The following is a 20,171-nucleotide window of genomic DNA, read 5'->3' as shown; positions in this document are numbered from 1 at the left end:
TTTTTTAAAATGGGCAAAGAAATGAGCAGGCAATTTATAGAGGAAGAAGCAGAGATGACCTATAAGACATAGGGAAAGTTGCTCAATTTTATAGCAATCCTGAAAATGAAAGTTAAAATCACAACACAATATTATTTCACACACATCAGATCAGCAAAAATTTTACAGTCTAACAATATCACCACCGGGTCTGTGCATTGCTGGTTGAATAAAGATTGGCCTGACCTCTGTGAGGAGCACTTTGGAACTCTCTGGAAAACTTGTTCATCTAAGGTCCCAGCAATTTCACTCCTAGAAATCAACCCTGGAGAAACCCATGCAGAAATGCACCAAGAGACAAGCTCAAAAATGTTTATGGCTCCATTGTTTGTAAAAGCCAAACTGATAACAACTTAAATGCTGATGAGCAGGAAAAACCAAGATGGCGGCATAGGTAAACACCGGAGATTGCTGCCGCAAACAACCACTTCAAAAATACAACTAAAAGACGGAACGGACATCACCCAGAACCACAGGAAGACTGGCTGAGGAGAGATTCTTCAACTAGAAGGAGAGAGAACAGCATTCCGAGGCTCAGAGGAGGCGCAGTGTGGAAAATACAAAGGTGCGGAGGTGCGCGCGCAGAGAGGGCTGGTGGCTGAGGGCGCGGTTGTCATTTTCAATCAGGAGGGAGTCTCAGACTCTGAGCTCCAGATCCGGGCGAGTCTCTAGGGACTCAGACTCAAATGGGAGAAGCGGGATTGTCTGGCATCAGTCGGAACGTGAGGGCAGCTTTCTCTCCGAGGTTTGCAGCGGTTGCTGGGGTTCTGAGAAGCAGAGCCTCTGGGAACAAGACTGAGAGCAGCCATAACTGCTCCCTCCACCCGCCCTGTTGATCCCCTGCAACCCAACCCGCCCAAGCCCTGCGCAGAGCCATTTGCTGGATCGCCTCAGGCAAAGGCTAGATTAGCACCTCTCCAGAGGACAGAAGTTTTCCCATGGCAGACACAGCTGATTCTCACAGCCAGTCGGCCTGGTGGTCAAATCCCTCTAGTATTAACTACAACAATCAAGGCTTAACTAGAACAAGACTGCGCACAAAGACCACTAGGGGGTGCACCAAGAAAGCATAAAAAATGCAGAGACAAAGAAACATGACAGAAATGGAGGATATAGAGCTAAAAAACGCAATTTTGAGGGCTTGCAATAATTTGCTAGAAACTGCTGATAAACTTGATGAGAGCCTCAAGAAAACTAATGAGACCCTAGATGTTGTGATAAAGAACCAACTAGAAATTAAGCATTCACTGACTGAAATAAAGAATATTATACAGACACCCAACAGCAGACCAGAGGAGCGCAAGAATCAAGTCAAAGATTTGTAATGCGAAGAAGCAAAAACACCCAACCGGAAAAGCAAAATGAAAAAAGAATCCGAAAATACGAAGATAGTGTAAGGAGCCTCTGGGACAGCTTCAAGTGCACCAATATCAGAATTATAGGGGTGCCAGAAGATGAGAGACAGCAAGATATTGAAAACCTATTTGAAGAAATAATGACAGAAAACTTCCCCCACCTGGTGAAAGAAATGGACTTACAGGTCCAAGAAGCGCAGAGAACCCCAAACAAAAGGAATCCAAAGAGGACCACACCAAGACACATCATCATTAAAATGCCAAGAGCAAAAGACAAAGAGAGACTCTTAAAAGCAGCAAGAGAAAGAAAGTCAATTACCTACAAGGGAATACCCATACGACTGTCAGCTGATTTCTCAACAGAAATGTTGCAGGCCAGAAGGGAATGGCAAGAAATATTCAAAGTGATGAATGCCAAGAACCTACAACCAAGATTACTTTATCCAGCAAAGCTATCATTCAGAATTGAAGGCCAGATAAAGAGCTTCACTGATAAGGAAAAGCTAAAGGAGTTCATCACCACTAAACCAGTATTATATGAAATGCTGAAAGGTATCCTTTAAGAAGAGGAAGAAGAAGAAAAAGGTAAAGATACAAATTATCAACAACAAACATGCATCTATCAACAAGTGAATCTAAGAATCAAGTGAATAAATAATCTGATGTACAGAATGAACTGGTGATTATAATGAATCAGGGACATAGAAAGGGAAGGGACTGACTATTCTTGGGGGGGAAAGGGGAGTGGGAGATGCGGGAAGAGACTGGACAAAAATCGCGCACCTATGGATGAGGACAATGGGTGGGGAGTGAGGGCAGAGGGTGGGGTGGGAACTGGGAGGAGGGGAGTTATGGGGGGGGAAAGAGGAACAAATGTAATCTGAACAATAAAGATTTAATAAAAAAAAATGCTGATGAGCAGAACAGATAAATTATGTATGACTCCTGTTATGCCCAGATTTCAAGACCCCCCATAGATCCACCAGGGAGCGCCGAGTCCGATGCAAAAGCATAGAGCCTTTACTCAAGCTGAGCTTGGTCCCTCTGCCTCCTTTACCGGCGTAGCGGTAGGATGCGAGAGAGCCTTGAGTTTTGAAAGAACAAAGACTTTATAGGACTTGGGGTCAGGGGGGTGAGGGCCCACTCGGATTACTGATTTGGCCGTTTCCGGTTGGTTGAGTGAGGGCTGGGGGCTAGTGACGCAAGGGCAGGATGCAGCTAGGGTCTGGTTACACAAAGACGGGGGTGGGGGTGGGGGGGGGTGGCTAGCATACTTCTAGCCTTGGGCTAGTCTCCCTTGCATTCCTATTGGCTGAGATAAGGGCAGGCTGAGTAACTGATACATTCTGTGGCTTTTTCTTGGAAGAGGGGTTAGGGACACAGCTATCAGTCCTGTTCTGTCCTTTCAACTCCCTCATGCAATCGGGTAACATGTAGTCACTAGAATAATTCAACAATAATAATTTTCTGATAACATAAAAACATTCAAACCTGTAAAGAATTTTTGTGAATTTATTTGAACCAAACTGTCGACAATTGCCGGGAAGCAGAATCTCAATGGATTGGGATAATGCTCCGGAGAATGGCAGTTTTTCACTTTGTTTTATATATTACAATCAAAGGAGGAGACGTAGTGGGTTACATGAAAACTATTGGTGATAGAAAGCAAAGGGAGGAGACCTCTGGGATTGGATAAAAAGTTAAGTGGTAGACACAAACTTCTTTTACTTAGATGGGTACAGTAACATTTAACATGGTAACAATAACAATGAAGGAATTTATGGTCTCTGTCCTGGCCCCCAGGCGCATTTGGTTTTGCCCCAAGGGGTCCAGAAAAAGGGAAGTTACAAGTGACTCTGAGGTTTCGTAGGTATGTTATCTTAGATGCAAAAAGTTAAGGTAAAGATTGACCTTATCAGGGAAAATACCGACCTAGGGACATGACTACCTACCATAACTGCTTTTAGTTAAAGTTTCAATTTTAGACCATCCTCTGTGGTCACTTTAGGTCTTGAGTTTGCAAGACCGCCTTGCAGGCCTTCCCTGAGCTTGTCAGGTTAGCATGCGGCCTCTTTCACCCACATCTCAAAGCACATTAAATATAAAAGAAAAAGTTGCATAGGAAAAACACACACCATGATGTAACTTATATAGAATAACATGCAAAGCAGTATTACATATTGATTGGAGGTACAGGTATAAAACTGTATGGGAATAATAAATGCCAAATTTAGGATACTGATCACCTTCCGAAGGAAGATAGGAAAATGAAGTTGGATGGGTTATTTCTTAACTTGAGTGGATAATACTTGGTTGTGTGTTATATTAGCCTTTACACATTTTTGCATCTATTAAATATTATAAATAAGTTTTGAAAAATGTCATTATTCATTTCAATTTTGCAGGGTGTGTTTTTTTATGCCAGAGTCCATTAATACTTCTCCCAGGCTGTATTAGTTTCCTATTGCTATGTTAGCAAATTGCCAGAAATTTAGTGGCACACAAATTTATTATTTTATTGTGCTGGCCCCACCTCCCATGTTCAAAGCCAGCAGCATAGCATCTTCAAATCTCTTCCCCTACACACACACACACACACACACACACACACACACACACACCCCCTGCCATTTCTGTCACCATATCTCTTCTGAATCGGACCTTCCTGTCTCCCTCTTACAAGGACCCTTCTAATTACATTGGCCCGCCCAGATAATCCAGGATGATCTTCCCATTTCAAGTGTTGTAATGTACCCCGCGAATCACACAAGGACGCCTCAAGAAGTCGAATTAAGGAGTCATATTTATTGCAAATGCGAGACTACGAGAGGGCATTTCGCTCTCCCAAATCTCGCAGTGCCCTCCCCAGCCCCAACATCAGATTTATATAAGCAAAGATCACAAAGGTATTGATTACATCCCAGGGTTTGGAATGAGGACCCTGGTTTGCACAAAGCAGTTACAGAAGCGAGATTGAGATATATTATAGTTTTGGGTCTTCGGACCACTGAGTTGACAGAAACACATTATCTAGAGCCCTCGGGTCTTGGAACCACTGAGTTGACAGGGACACATTATCTGGAGCCCTCGGGTCTTGGGATAAGTGTGCTGTCCTGGTTCCCAGGTACAGAGGAATGTGGTTTCTAAAACCAGTATGACCACAACCAATGGGATATTCACATTACAATCAATAAGGCATTCAATCGAATGGGATGATTTATATAATTCAGAAAATCAAAATAACTTTTCTATTGTTAAACAAAGCAAATAAGTACAGAAGCCAAACAGCAGGGTTAAAGTTAAACTACAGTTTCTACCTGAGATGATTGCTACCATACTTCACAGGTTCCTTAGTTTAATCACATCTGCAAATCCCTTTGCCGTGTATAGTAACATATTCACAGGTTTTGGGGATTGGGACATCTTTGGGGGACCATTTTCTGCCTGACACATGGGCCTTAGGCATTTTACAGGCCCTAGTGCTGTGCCTGTTGTGCTCAGTGGAAACCCCCCTGGCCTGCTTAGTTCTTACTAAGTATCCGACTTGGTTTCTCTGACCTGGATGGCGTTTCGTAGAGGCCTAGAGGTCCACAAAACAGTTCAGGGTAAGTCCTGGGGGGTGGGGGGGAGGGGGCAGGGGGAACCACAGAGGCTGGAAATTCCCAAGCTGGAGAGGAGGGTCCAGAACTACTAAGAGTGGCCCTGAACTAGAACAGCTAGATCTCAACATTTCCTCAGAGCAGCTGGACTGATCACTTTAAAACACAAATCTGATCCTGTCCCTCTCCTGTAAAACTCGGTTAAAGCTTCCTCTTGGCTTTAGAAGGAGGAACAAAGTCTTTAGACCCAGTTTCTCAACACCAGCGTTATTGACCATTTTGGGCTGGATCATTCTTTGTTGCCAGGGGCTGTCCTGTGCCTGGCAGGATGTTTAGCAGCATCCAGGGCCTCTACCTAGTTGATGCCAGGAGCCGCACCCCCCCCCTCCCCCCCAACACATTTGTGACAACCAAGCTGTGACAATCTTGCCAAAGGTCCCTGGGAGTCAAAACTGCCCTCAGTTGAGAACTCCTGTCCTAGGAGGTCCAACAGGATGTGGGCCCTACCCATCTCCCCAGCTTATTCTCTCTTCTTCTCCCAGCAGAACACAGCAGGGTCCCTCTGACATCTGGGTTCTGGCATATTCTGTTCCCTCTCCCTAGATCACTCCTTCCCACCTCTCCTCATCTGGTGAATTCTTTCTTTGAGTTGAAGGGGAGGAGAGGTTTCCCACCTCAAATATGCCCCTTTTTTTTTGGAATATTGTTTATTTTAAGATGGTTTATTTTTTAAAAACAAGCCTCAGGAAGAAACTTTGACCTTCTCCAAACATTGCCTAAAGGAATTTAGACAGAGAACCTGCTCCAGGAAGAGAGCTATAATCACAGACAACTATGTTTTAACATAAACTAGGTGTGGCAGACAGGGAGGAACCCAGGAAGTCTGTTTGTTAGACTCCCCGCTGTGTCCCATTGTTTCTGGGTAGACCTGCAAGAATTTGTTTACCAAATATTTAGTTCCTTCCCATCTCTCTCTCTCTGAATTGCCTACCTTCCCTTAGAAATATAAACCATTACTCGCTTTCTCCTTGGCTCAAGGTGGCATAGAAACCTCACCTGTCAGATTTGCCTTTGGGTCCCCTTGTCTTACAGGAACCCTTGTATGCACATACATAACTACATTTGATCATTTTCTCCTGTTGATCTGTCTCATGTCCATTTGATTATGAGGCCAGCCAGAATAACTAAAAGGGGAAATGTTCCCCTCCCCCGCAGTGTCTCATTCTAAGTCTTCTGTTCAGACACCCCTCTCAACCCCCCTTCAATGACCACTGCTACGTGCTGCAGCAAACCCTCTTCACACCTGCCCTTATTAGTCTGCCTCCTCCATCAGACTGACTGCCACCCCAGGAGGGCAGGGCCTGTGCCTATGGATTAGCGACAACATGGTCTGTATTATCTCATGATGGAAGACACTGTGGGCTCAATCCCCATCCACCCCATAATCAGACGCACAGCACAGCAATCAGACCATGAAGCCAGGTAAATCCCCAAGGAAGAGCCGGGAGTCACTGTCTGCTCCTTGTTCTGTCTGGACGTGTTGGCCCCATTAAAGATTAAATAGTCATTCAGGGTGTGATCTGGAAAAGCGTTTTCCTGAGGGCGGTGAGCGGAGGATTCCGGTGGCTACACATGAGGAATCCTTCGCCCCAGGGGCTCCTGTTAAATGACGCCCTACATCGCGGAGGAGCGAACTGGCACTAGCTGCCAGGACTCTTTGGGAAGAGAGCCAAATAGTGGTCACTCTGCAGACGGGGAACAGCCTACAGGGAGAAGGCTGTTCAGTTCTAGAACAACAGACTGAGACGGCCAAAAGGCTAATTCCAATGTAACCCTGATGTTTTGGGGGGCTAGCAATCTGAGTCTGTGCCAGTAACCTAATGTACATTCTTGATAACCTATAATTAAGTCACTGCCCCTTTCTCCACAATCTGGTCTTGCAAGACCTGTTACCTAAATGCTCACATTTTACAGAGGCCATAAACCATGAACAATACACAAACCCCAGAGGGGGTTATCAGCACTGGCACCAGGCCAAGCCCTTAGATATGGTCTCAAGGACCCCATCCCAACACACAGGGCTTTTTGCAAAGCCCAGGAAAAGTCTGGAAGTCCCATCCATATTTGGGGGACAAAGAAACCAAAGGGGATAAAAGAAGAGTTTCCACCGTATTGGTTTGCTCAGACTTTGGAAGCAACTCCTGAGACTGCCGGCGTAATAAAGCTGTGTACCTCCATTTCTCTAAGCGTTGCTTGGGTTTTTTCCGTCCTCTACAACAAGACCATTCATAGGACAGCACCAGGAAGAGAAATCGAGACCCTGGCCAAATTCCCTTTGTCCATCCCAACCTGAGGCATCTAAAGGCAGGCAAGGTGCCGGGAGCCGGTCCATCCTTGCTGCTTGACACAGTCACTGCAGGAAAGAAACATCTGCACAGCATATGTTTCAATGGGCCTGGCATATATAGCATACTGTTCTTAATATGTTTGCTCCCTTTAGCGCCATGTGTTTTAACCAAGGTCACCTCTCCGAGAAAGGTTGTTTCCCCAGGTGGGGATCTTTCCCTGAGGTTAGGGAGGGGATACAACCCCTTAATTAAGTGCCAGGCGGGTAGTTAAGCTACATAATCTTTACTCCCTGGAATGGAGATAAGAAACGCCCTAACCTTTGTAATAGAAATTGACAGGATTAAAATCGGCTGGTATAAATACGGATGTAACTAGACAATAAACATCAGATCCTCATCAGTTCCTAACCAGAACTCCAACCAGAACTTTGGCTGGAGATCCTGGCTATAGGTCCTGACTAGGCTGCTGATCAACTGAAGGCTGTCTTCGTGTCATTCCTTCTTCGCCGACTCCGTCCACACCTTTGGGGACCCCTGGACCTGCTGGGATTGGACCCCAGCAGCAAGGCAAAGGTCTAACACACCAGAGAAACTCAGTCCCAGCTCGTCAACCGATCAATGCTTTTACCTGGTTCAAAAGTTGTCGGTGAGACACTGAAATGAAATCCTCGGGACAGGGCTGAAAAGTCAAGGCCCAGCCCCCAGCAGTAGGTGCCCAAATTTCCCATGACAGGTAGGCTGTCCTTGCTATTTGCCTGGGCCGGTCCTCATAGTCTCCCAGCACAAAGTCACCCAAGCCAAGTCAACCATGTTGCTAAAGCCATATATTCCTTGCATTATTATGTATTTAGTATGTCCCTTTAAACATATGTACCTTTCTCCATAACAAAAGTAGTTATTGTCTGATATTTTAAATAATGTATGCTCATTGTAAAAAATGCAAACAATACCAAAAAAAAGCATAAGGAAGACAAAAATCACCAGGAGCTGACCGCCATCAACATTCTGCTGACCCTCCTTTTCTACATCTCTTTATCCAGATGTTCACATAAATGTGATCTTACACACATACGGCAGCTTTCTTTTGCTCAAATACATGTATTAAAAGGAAACTTTCTATTAGCATCACTAATAGCAAACTGCCATCACTTGTCAGAATAGAAGGCAACCCCCAACAAGCAAATACAACACAAACAAAGCAACGTTATTAAATATCCAGTCAGATACCCCAGCTCCCAGGTCTCCAAAGCCTCAGGCCCAGTCTCTCAGAGTTAAAAGGGGGGAGGATTAGCAAGCATTCCACAGGGTTGACGGGTTAGACCAGTGGTTCTCAACCTTCTGGCCCTTTAAATACAGTTCCTCATGTTGTGACCCAACCATAAAATTATTTTCGCTGCTACTTCATAACTGTAATGTTGCTACTGTTATGAATCGTCATGTAAATATCTGATATGCAGGATGGTCTTAGGTGACCCCTGTGAAAGGGTCGTTCGACCGCCAAAGGGGTCTCGACCCACAGGTTGAGAACCGCTGGGTTAGACCAAAGGGAGTCTTTCCCCCAGATACAATTAGAAGTATTGAAAGAGAATTAAAAGACAATCTTTCTCTACTTCCACTGGTATCTGCTCCATATCTATGCCATAGCCTCAACTTTCTGGGGTGCCCTCAAGTGTCTCCCACATTCTAGAAAGAAGGCGGGGGGCAGAGCTTGTCGGGTCCCCTCAGGACAGTGAGAGGAGAAAGGCCCTATTCCTGCTTTCTCTCTCCCCTTCCAGGGGATCCAGCCCCTTCGCCCCAGAAGCCTCAGAAATCTAGAAAGCCTCTCACCGCACCTTGGAGGCTCCAATCCAGGCCCTGCCTCCCCTCAGTGCCAGGCATCCCTCCTTCCTCAGCCTGGAGCCCACAGGAGACATCAGGGTTCTTCTTCTCCCTTTTTCACAAAGACTCTTCTGTCTCAGGAACCACCATTCCTGGGCAGGAGACCCAGTCTTGTGTGTGTCCATGCTGGCACAAGCCTTTCTGCCATGGGCTGGGTCCTCTAGAAGGGGAGAGAGGGCAGGAATAGCGTGGGCAAGCAGGGCACCCAGGGACCGGCCCATGCTGCAGACCCTTCGACCCCAAGAGTTGTCTAACCCTCACTTATCTAACCCTCTTCCTGGCCTGGGAGGCAGGGAAGGGCCATGAGGCATTCAATAGTGGTCCTGGGACCATCTGGTATCCATACGGAAAGTGATAGCATTGGATTTTTACCTTACCATACCCTACACCATATACAAAATAATAAAAGCCTAATATGCTAAGTGTCTGACCGTTTGTTCAACCATTTGACCAGTCGCTATGACGTGCACTGACCACCAGGGGGTAGATGCTCCACCCGGCAGGTTAGCTTACTGCTGAGGTCTGGCTGATTGGGACTGGGAGAGACAGGCCAGACACACCCTGAACAAATCCGTGCACCAGGCCACTTTCAGCCCGATCCCTGCAGGCCAGGCCAAGAGACCCCATTGGTGCATGAATCTGTGCACAGGGTCTCTACTATACAAAATAAATTTGGTGTGTGAAGGCCTAAAAATGAAAGGAAACCTTAAACCTTTTTAAAATACAGGAGAAATTTAAAAATTGCTTTGTGATTTGAGGGTAGAGAAGGATTTCTCAAAAAGACACCAAAGAACAAACCATAAATTAAAATGCTGAGAAATTCAACTGTTACAGTTACCTGACTGCTTTTCTAAAGTCACCATAAACAAAGTTAAAAGACCAATACGAACTGGGAAAACACATCTGCATTGCAAATAACTGATGAAAGATTAGGATCCAGATTCTATGGGGGTGGACATTTTAAAAGAACATTAAAAAAAAAAAAAAAGACAAAAAACAGGAAATTCGCAGAAGAGGAAACATTAATATCCAATAAACACACAAAAGACATTCAAATGCACTACTCACCAGGGAAATGCAAGTTAATATCACAATGAAATGTTGATTCACATCCATGTGGTTGGCAAAAAATGTAGAGGCCTGAGAATGCCAAGTTACAGAGGGAGTTTTCGGAAAGGAGAACTCTCTTAGCCTGCGGAGGGAGTGAAGACAGCCTTAGGCAAGCAGATTGGTGCTACCTGGTAAAGGTGAAGACATGTATGTACGCATAGCCTCTTACCTGGATTCTTTTATGTTTTTTAACTAAAAGAATTAACAAATTTATTTTCACATTTCACAATACAAATGAAACTTGCCTCTTTTTTTTTTTTTGTCCCCCTACTCCCCTCCGAAACTATTCTCTCTGATAAGAAGGGGGAGCAAGTCTTCCTTGTCATGCCATTAGAAAAAAACCAGCCCAAACCGGTTTGGCTCAGTGGAGAGAGCGTCGGCCTGCGGACTCAAGGGTCCCAGGTTTGATTCCGGTCAAGGGCATGTACCTTGGTTGCGGCACATCTCCAGTGGGGAGTGTGCAGGAGGCAACTGATCAACATTTCTCTCTCATTGATGTTTCTAACTCTCTATCCCTCTCCCTTCCTCTCTGTAAAAAAATCAATAAAATATATTTAAAAAACAAACAAACAAAAAAAAACACCCAAAGTCACAGCACCATGGTCGCCTGGTGAAGTAGAGAAGTAATATAAAACTGACAGCAAGAGGCTCCCCTCTTCTCCTTATCTGTCTGGTGGAGTCATTCCTGGCCAGTGGACATCATCAGGGGATGGGTGAGAGGTCTCATCATTGGGGGACCAGCTGACATCATCCCAGGAGGGGGAGGGCCCATCACTGGCATCATGGGAGGGCCAGGGAGACTGGGGGGAAGTGGGATCATTTCCTCCGCAGGAGGAGGAGCAGAGAATGGAGTAGAGGTATCTTTTGGTTGCTTTGCCAATCGGGCTCTGAGCCTGCGCTTCCATTTCTGGTAGTAATCTTTCGCATTCTCTTTGTGTTTCCTCCCACTGCAACGTGTCTTTCTCACGGCAGGTGAGTCATGGGTGAGGTATGTGTGGCAGAGGTCACAATAAAACTTGGGCGTGTGGCTCTGCAGGCTGTCGGCCGCTCCATTAAGTGCTACTGGAAATGACTTACCTGGATTCTTTCCTCCTCAATTCTTCTGAAACTTGGCCGCCCACTACATCTTCCTCAGGTGCTGCTCTGAACACAGCCCTTTCCTCTTTAGATGCCCAACGGCTCGCCATTGCCTATGAAGAAACGCCACACTCTAATGACAGTTTAGCCTTTCATGGGTGTAACACCTTTTGGTTTATGTCCCACTCTGCCCTATGTTCTTTTACTAGTACTCCTCCCGTAAAATTAATTCCCAGGCTGAAACGCCTCTTTTAAGTCCTTAACCATATTAAATGTTAAGTAAGGGAGAGGTGGAGCTGGGGATAATCTAATTTTACACCTTCATGTTACAGATGAGAATCCTGGGGCCCAGGGAGGCTCAATGTCTACTCGAGGAGGAGACCGCAGCTTTTCCGAGTTCCTGGTCAGGGCTCCTACCACTATAACCTCTCCTGGGCGGACCTATCGCAGGTCTGGCTAGGGGAGAACGTGGAGGCCAAACCACTTTGGCTCTCTTCACGTCACCCTACCTTACACAGCCCAGGAGTCACAGCCACCATTTGTCGCAAAGTAAACACATGCAGGGGAGCTGGACAGGAAAGCACTGGCTCTGCTGGCAGTTCGCCAGTCCCAAAGCACCGAACCCCCGATTGGGATGCCCTTGTGTTCACCTTGTCAGCAGAGAGCAGCCAGATCTCTCCTTTACTGTAATTGGGTTAGTCTTTTGGGTTTGCCCTCCTTCCAGCTGTCAAAAGACATTATACAGAAATGGACTGCTGCATCGGCCACAGTTCAGGTGCAGGCTGAGGCCAAAGCAGAGGAAATTTCCAGTCCGTTCGTTAATCACCCTAAATACCAGGTTGCTGCTGGCTGCACTTTCTTCCAGCTGTAATCACTTCTGCTCCAACCGGAGCTCAGAGGTCACCCTGTGAGCTGCAGTGCCCTCAGCAGAGGCCTGGGTGCAAACACATGGAGGGTGGGGGTTGGGGCAGCATCCCAGAAGGCCCTGAGGGTTGTACTCGCCAGGCAAGTCTCCCCATGCCTAGAGGGCATGACATTAAATAGCAAATTTAAAAACACGATGAGTCAAGACAGAGCCCACAGAAGAAAGAAAAAAGTTTTTCTCCTGCTTTTGAATAAGGGGCCCTGAATTCCTTGCACTGGGCCCCCAGCCCAGCTGTATCTTATCTGTCCAGGCTGCTATAACAAAATAGCATACAGTGGGTGGCTTAAGAACAACAAAAAATTATATCTCACAGTTTTGGAGGCTGGACATCCAAGGTCAGGGTGCCAGCAGGGTCCGGTGAGCACGCTCTTCCAGGATGCAGACTTCTCACTGTTATCATCTCGAGGAGAGGGGGTAGGAAGCTCTGTGGGGCCTCATTTGTAAAAGTACTAATCCCACTCACGAGGCTCTACTACCCTCAAGATGAAGCACCTCCCCAAAGCCCCACCAGATGCATTTGGGAAGACACAAACATTCACACCATAGCAGTTTCTAAGCTCTAATGGGCAGCAGGGAACATGTTTCCCCAGAACCCCGCAGGTGCCTATAAAAGTGAGGCCTAGCCCATTGGCACCCAGGAGGATCTGTGGAGCCAGGTCTGTGAAGATTTCTGACAGCCGACCCCCAGGGATCCTCAAACTTCAGTGAGCAAAAAATCCCCTAGTGAGGGGGATTTCAGGGGCTCCCAGAGGCTCTGACTCTGAGGAGGGGCCTGAGATTTTGCATTCTAACATGATCCAGGAAGCCGAGGCTACAGGTCAGTGGTCCATACTTTGAGGGGGTTACACTGGTAACTACCCTAACAGAGGAGACAACAGGGACCAATGCCTGGCCCAAGGGCACACGGTCATTGAGAACAGGCACCACAGAACCCATATCTCCACGCTCCAGTAGCACCTTCCCATTGACCCGTCATGGTTCTCATGGAGTGTGAGGAAGGAGCGGGTAAGTTAGGACCATGCTCTGTGAGTTTCCATAAAAGCTTGTTGAGCAAGTGAGTATTCAAGCAACTGAATACGCCCCCCTCATTCTCCCTCTGAGGCAAGGCAAGTAGCATCGGGGAGCAGGAAAATCGCCCTTGGAGCCTCAGTTTCCCTAATGGTAGCCAATATTCATGAAGCACTTTGCAGGCATTTACCTTCTCCATGAACCTATAGAACAGATAGTTCTTACCCCCATTTTACAGGTGAGGAAACTGATACTCAGAGGGTTTAAGTAATTTGCCTAAAATCACACAACCAGAGTGCAGAGGCAGGCAGGATTTAAACAGATGCCCTCCGACTTCACACCCCAAACTCGTCGCCACTCCTCCCTAAAGAGACTATACCTTTGGGACACTGACTCAGTTCTGGCTGCTTTCCTGGGGGCCTTCCCATTCCCCTCCTAAGTTCTCCCACTTTTACCATCCAGCTCAGCCTCGCTCCCTTTGAAGATTCCCCTCAGATGTGCAGCAGCTCTACTCATTTAGGCTCTGCAGGCAGTTCTCTGGGTCTGAGCCAATCCACCTGACCCCCAGCCGGTGCTTCTCCTGAGTACCGTGCTGGCCATAGAGTGGGTGTGAGGGGGCCCTGGCCGTGGCCATGTGCTTTAGAAGGACCTGCTCTGCTCCTTCTTTAGCTGAGAAGCTCTTTCATTTGAGATGGAGAGTCTTGGGGCAAGGGGCCATGGTGGGGGTGGGGTTAGTCAAGGACCTGAAGCCCCTCCTTTGAAATGTTCTGAGTACCAAGTGCCCTAGAATTCTCTGCATAAATGGCCCTGTTCCTTATATGAAGTACATGCCTCCCTCAGGGGAAGTTCCCTCTGCTTTAAAAGCGCACCTCTAGATATATGCATGGTTCACTCTCTCACTTTCTTCTGGCCTGGGCTCACATATCATTTCACGGGCAAGTTTTTCACTCACCACCCTATGTAAAATAGCAACAACTGCCTCCCCTCCTTCCATACACACTTCCTCCTTATCCCCCTTAACCTGCCTTTCTCCATAACATTTATCACTTTCTACTATAAATTTACTTATTTATTTATTTCCCACAAAAATGTAAGCTCCATGAGGGCAAGGAATGTATCTGTTTTGTTCGCTACCAAATTCCAAGTACCTAAAAACATGCTTGGCACATTGTAGGTGCTCAGTAAATATTTATTGAGTAAGTGAATATATTAAGTGAAAAAGCAAGATGCTGGGCAGTGATTTTTAGCATGCTTCTATGTTTTGTGTTGTTGTTGTTTTTTAAATTTTCAAATCAGCAAACATTTATTCAGTGCTACTATGTAGAAAATAGTGTGGATTTCCCATGAAGGATTAGAAAGTTGAATAGCAGTTTATAACCCAATCAAAAGATAAGGCAGGCCATAAAATGATAATAAAAAGGAATATATGGAAAGCAAATTTAAGTTAGAGACATTTTATGCAATGATTTATAATTAAAACAATGTAGCAATGAATAACCATGTACCTATGTATTTTTTTCAATTATAGTTGACTTTAAACACTATTTTATATTGGTTTCAGGTGTACAGCATAGTGGTTAAATAATCATATATTTTACAAAGTGTTCCCCTGATACTCCCAGTACCCACCTGGCACCATATATAGTTATTACTTATGGTTTTTGGTTTTGTTTTTTTAATTTGTATTTATTGATTAGAGAGATAGAGAGACATCGCTTTGTTGTTCCACTTATTTATACATTCATTGGTTTATTCTTGTGTATGTACCCTGACAGGGATCAAACATACAACCTTGGGGTATTGGGACAATGCTCTAACCAACTATGCTACCTAGCCAGGGCCTATTTGTGTGTGTGTTTTATATATATATACTAGAGGCCTGATGCATGAAAATTTGTGCAAGAATGGGCCTTCCTTTCCCTGGCTGCCAGCACTGCCTTCGCTCCAGCCCAAAGCCACCTTTCTGCCTTTGTTCAGGCCCGGAGCCACCTTTCCACCTTCCCACGCTGCCCAGAGGCCTGGAATGGCTGGGGCTGTGCAGAACGCCTGTGTCATTGCCACGGCGATGACGCAAGTGTCCCGCCCCGCCCCCGGCTGCTCAGCGCCTGCATATGCAAATTAACCCACCAGCTTTGTTGGGTTAATTTGCATACGCACTCCTGATTGGCTGGTGGGCATTGTGAAGGTACAGTCAATTTGCATCTTTCTCTTTTATTAGTGTAGATATACTAAAGGCCCAGTATGTGATTGAAATCACATGAGGAGGAGTCCCGCATCCCACTGTGCAAAGAAGCACCCCGCGGGCTGCTGGGACCCACGCTTGACTTCCGGCCCAGGCCCCCCCTACCCCCCTGCTTGTGTCCACTCCGGGCCACTGGAGCTGCCATGCCAGCTTGGGCAGGGCCCCCTATGTCTGTCTCCGTCTCCACTTCAGGCCTCACCTGCAGGCAACCTCCTCCTGTCTGGTCGTGACCCGTTATGACATCCTGGCCTAATTTGCATATTATATATATATTTTTTTTTTAATTGATTTCAGAGAGGAAGGGAGAGAGAGATAGAAACATCAATGATGAGAGAGGATCATTGATTGGCTGCCTTCTGCATGCCCCTCACTGGGGATCAAGCCTGCAACCAGGCATGTGCCCTTGACTGGAATAGAACCCAGGACCCTTCAGTCTGCAGGCCAATGCTCTACCTACAGAGCCAAACCAGCTAGGGGTGTGTGTATTTTTTAAGACTAGTCAGATAAATGCTTCTATGTGCATGAAATATCTTTAAAAGGTTATGGAAGAAATAGCTCATGCTTGTTGTCTGCAGGAAGATGAATTTCATGGCAGGGAGACAGAGTGGGATCTAAAGATCAAGGAGACCAGAGTGGCATGGGGACAGGGTAGGAAGAAAAGTCAGAGAGGAGAGCCATAGAGCTGGTGTGTGTGTGTGTGTGTGTGTGTGTGTGTGTACGCGCACGGGCCATGAAGTTTCAATCGCACTGTATGTGCGCGCCTGCATGTGGCATTTTGTGGAAGAGCCACACTCAAGGGGCCAAAGAGCCACATGTGGCTCGTGAGCCGCAGTTTGCAACCACTGACCCAGGGCCTTGTTGCTGTTGGTGAGGATTTTGATTTTTACTTTGCATGAGATGAGAATCCATTGGAAGGTTTTGAGCTGAGGAGCAGCATGACCTGACTTAGGTTTTCAAATGATCCTTCTGGCTGCTATGAGGAGAACAGACTGGGGGCCAGGTGGAAGCGGAGAAGAGTGAAGAGGCTGCTGCAGTGACAGAGACAGAGAGAGAATGGAGCTAACACCAAGGGGGGGGTGGGGAAAAGTGGTCAGAGTCCAGACAGGTTTTGATGGGAGGGCCTGCAGGATATCCTAGCAGAATCCAGTGTGGGGTGTGAGCAAGGAGCCAAGTGGCCATTATGTAATGTTAATGAGAACAGCTAATCTGGGAGTAATGTGCGCTTAGCATGATCCCATTTTTGTTCAAGTAAACAAATAAAACACCCTCTCCTCCTTGTGCATGGATCTCTGTGTAGGCGTTATCTAGAGCTGCTTGACAAAACACCACCGACTGGGTGGCTTAAACATCAGGAATGTATTTTCTCACAGTTCTGGAGGCCGAAAGTTTAACATGAAGATCCTGTCAGGGAGTTTCTGGTGAGACCGCTCTGACGGTGACCACTGCCTTCTCGCTGTGTCCTCACATGGCCTCTTTCCTGTAAGGCTCCATTCTTATGACCTCACTTAACCTTTATTATCTCCAAATACAGTCACACTGGGGGTTAGGATTTCAACATTTGAATCTGGGGAGGACACAATTCAGTCCCTAATAATGAGTCTAGACAAGGCTGTGAAAGGTGACCCACAGACAGTTAACACTGACCACCTGAAGAACTGTGGGCCTGGTGGGAGTGTTTATGGAACGGTTTCATTGGTTGCAGTGAATACATGTCAATTTAAAAAACTGTTGACAGGGCATTTAATAAAGAGATTATAAGAGAGAGAGGAAACAGCCTTGCGCAGAATTCATTCCTGCCCATATTTTTCAGGCCCCCGCCGGCCTCTGGACCTGAGCTCCTGGCCTGGCCCCTGGTCCACTCCTGGCCTTGGTGGGGAAGCAGGGATGCTCAGGCAGGCTCAGCAATGGTGGTGGCGGTTAAGAAGCCAAGGAAAAAGTAGGTGGGTATTATTCTCCTCCCTGAATCCAGTGTGGGGTGTCCATGACAGACCCCCTCTCCCACCCGGCAGGCAAGTGGGGTCAGAGTGTCTGAGATGGAAGTGACGGAAGGAAGCCTTTGTGACTTCCAGTCAGTGAAGTCAGCGGAAGCCTTGGGTAACCCGGCCATAACCGGCTTAGGAGAGACAGGGCTGAGCTATAGCTATGACTCCAGCTGGCACCTTCTGCACGCCCCACCCAGCCCTCCTTAATCCTCTCAAGCTCCACTGAGTCTCCTGGTTGTTTTCCTTGTCAGCCCATTTGGAAAGGAGCGCGCATATATTTTTCACTTCTCTAGACCCCTCCCAACACCACGGAGCTTGCTTCGACTCCGTACCCTCAGACCACCACAGTTGGGGTTCTGAATTGAAGCTCTGCCACGTAGGCACTCAGCCACTGCGCGTCCCCAGCTGATTTTGAGTGGAGATAGAAATCGCCACCTCATCAAGGTGTGGTGGACATTTGGTGAAAGAAGGTGGACGATTTGCAAAATTCTTCCTCTGTCAAATGAGACCTGCTGCGCTAACACAGTCCATCAGCAGGAAAAATATTGTCATCTCCTATCAGGCCCTGCCATGTGCCAGATGACTTACATGATATTCTACACACACAGACTGAGACCAGGATTCATTTTACAGCTGGAAAAAACCAAGGGCAGGGGTCCTCAAACTACGGCCCACGGGCCACATGCAAATACAAATATTGTATTTGTTCCCGTTTTGTTTTTTTACTTCAAAATAAGATATGTGCAGTGTGCATAGGAATTTGTTCATAGTTTTTTTAAAAAACTATAGTTCGGCCCTCCAACAGTCTGAGGGACAGTGAACTGGCCCCCTGTTTAAAAAGTTTGAGGACCCCTGATTAAGGGTCAGAGAAGAGAGGTGATATGTCGCAGATCACACTGTCAGAAGAGTAGAGCTGGGCCTCAGGCCCCAGCTCTCCCACCCCAAGGCCAGTGCCCCTTCACCCCACAACTCACATGATTTAGTTTGTATAACCACCTTAGAAGCACAGACTCCTGGGTAAACATGAGGTGTTGGTTTTTCTCTCTAACAGTCCATCCCTGGGCCAAGCATACCCAGGACTGTTCATGAATTCGCCAGATACCTGCTTTTGTGCCCATCTCTGAGTGTGACAGTCCAGCTGCTTGGCTCGGTGGGTGAAGGCCGGTGCGGGCCTTTGCTTCTGTGTCCCAGGTATGCACTGAGGATGCTCCATAGTGAGGAGGGCTGGAGGGCCCCACAGGCAAAGGCTGAGTCCTGGCCACACTCTGGGTGATCTTAGACCAGTCACCCCGTGGGCTTTGGCAGCACAGCTGTAAATTAAAGATAGAACTGGTCATGGCTTGGAGTCCTTTCACCTGTAAAGACGTGTGATCCCACATTAAAGCTGCCTCAGGCTTCCGCGTGTAGGAGTAGAGGCCTCATAGAGAAGCCTCGAGCCTCACGGTTTCTAGAAAGCTCTCCACGAATTCCAGAGATCACAAATCCCTGCCAGGACCCCCCTATCTACGTAGAGAACATCCAAAATTTTTATAAGAGTTTAATTTGAGCCAACTGATGACATATAATCGGAGTTCATTAAGCACCGGTTGAATAGATGAAGAACTCCATCCACAGCTCAGGCACTTATTGTTGAGTCTACACTCATCTCAGTTTAACACTCACTCATTAAGAATGTATTGGGTGCCATGATCGTGCTCAGTGGGCGCCACACACAGAGACCTGCTCCCCGTCTCTTGCAGGAGCTTGCAGGAGAATGAGCACCTATGTGAGGGGCAAGCATGAGAAAGAAGGTGTAGTTCCTCCCTCAAGAAGTTTACCTGCGTGGGAGGAGGGGAGGGAAAAAAGGAACCAGTGAAAAGGAGATTGGAAACACACACAACCCCAAGTACATTTATTGAGTACACAGATAAAACTGAGATTGTTAAACTATTTTCTAGGCCTTAGGTTAGGGAATAATTTATGTCATTCTGCTAATTACATGTTAATTTATGTTACTTCTGCTTCATGGATGTGCAGAGCCTGGGAGCTCTTGCTCCTGGGCACACAGACCAGCTGACAGGCCTTACTGACCCCCTTTCGGCAGCACCTAGGATGGGCTTGTGGCCTCTGCAGTGCCTTGCAGGACAGTCTGCCTGCCTCAGCCAGGGGCCTTTTAGCCAGAAGGGCCCAAGAAGTACTGAAGTTGACTTCTCCACCTCCCCAAAATGTAAATAAATAAAAAGGAGTGTTTATTTAAATTCTTTCAGTGCACATGAACCCAAGAGAACCTGAAAAGCCAGGCCAGGCCTAGTGTTCCTACAGCATGTCCTCAGTTCTTCAGATTCCCAAGTCCAAATTTCCAAATTCTCTTATTTTCCCAAGTGAGGCCTTAAGTCCTAGATGCTGGCTGGCCTATGGGCAGAAAGCCCCGGGGTCAGGTGTCCACAGCCTGGTGCAATCAGCCTATCCCTAGGCAGGAATCTATAGTATAAAACAAGGCCCCCTCAGGCCAGAGATAAGGACCCCAGAAGAGGACTGGGCCAGGACTGAGAGATTTCATTAGAAGTGTGCCTTTTAGGGCTAAACCCAGGGAAGTTCCAGGCAAACCCAGGTGAGCTGATCTCCAGTA

General features: G+C 46.9%; 1 long non-coding RNA gene and 1 pseudogene across 2 annotated transcripts in view; both read right to left on the bottom strand.

Annotated features, from left to right (window-relative positions):
- Positions 1-18,810, bottom strand: part of LOC139019432 (uncharacterized) — a 37,867-nt gene extending 19,057 nt beyond the window's left edge. Inside the window, exons 1-3 of one of the 2 annotated variants that reach the window (XR_011473110.1) lie at positions 18,666-18,810; positions 11,407-11,519; positions 10,288-10,411 (exon numbers count right to left, since the gene is read on the bottom strand). This is a non-coding gene — a long non-coding RNA (uncharacterized lncRNA). Of the gene's footprint in view, positions 1-10,287; positions 10,412-11,406; positions 11,520-12,642; positions 12,724-18,665 lie in introns of those variants that run through there. The other variant, XR_011473111.1, reaches the window with a different exon arrangement.
- LOC139019568 (U1 small nuclear ribonucleoprotein C-like) lies at positions 10,826-11,383 on the bottom strand (annotated as a pseudogene).
- Positions 18,811-20,171: the final 1,361 nt, after the last annotated feature.

This window comes from Myotis yumanensis, unplaced genomic scaffold, assembly GCF_028538775.1.
Source record: "Myotis yumanensis isolate MYYU_CA2020_CCGP unplaced genomic scaffold, mMyoYum1.0.hap1 SCAF_11, whole genome shotgun sequence".
NCBI lineage: Eukaryota > Metazoa > Chordata > Mammalia > Chiroptera > Vespertilionidae > Myotis > Myotis yumanensis.
Note: the sequence above shows the minus strand (reverse complement) of the source record. Positions and strands in the feature narration are given on the sequence as shown.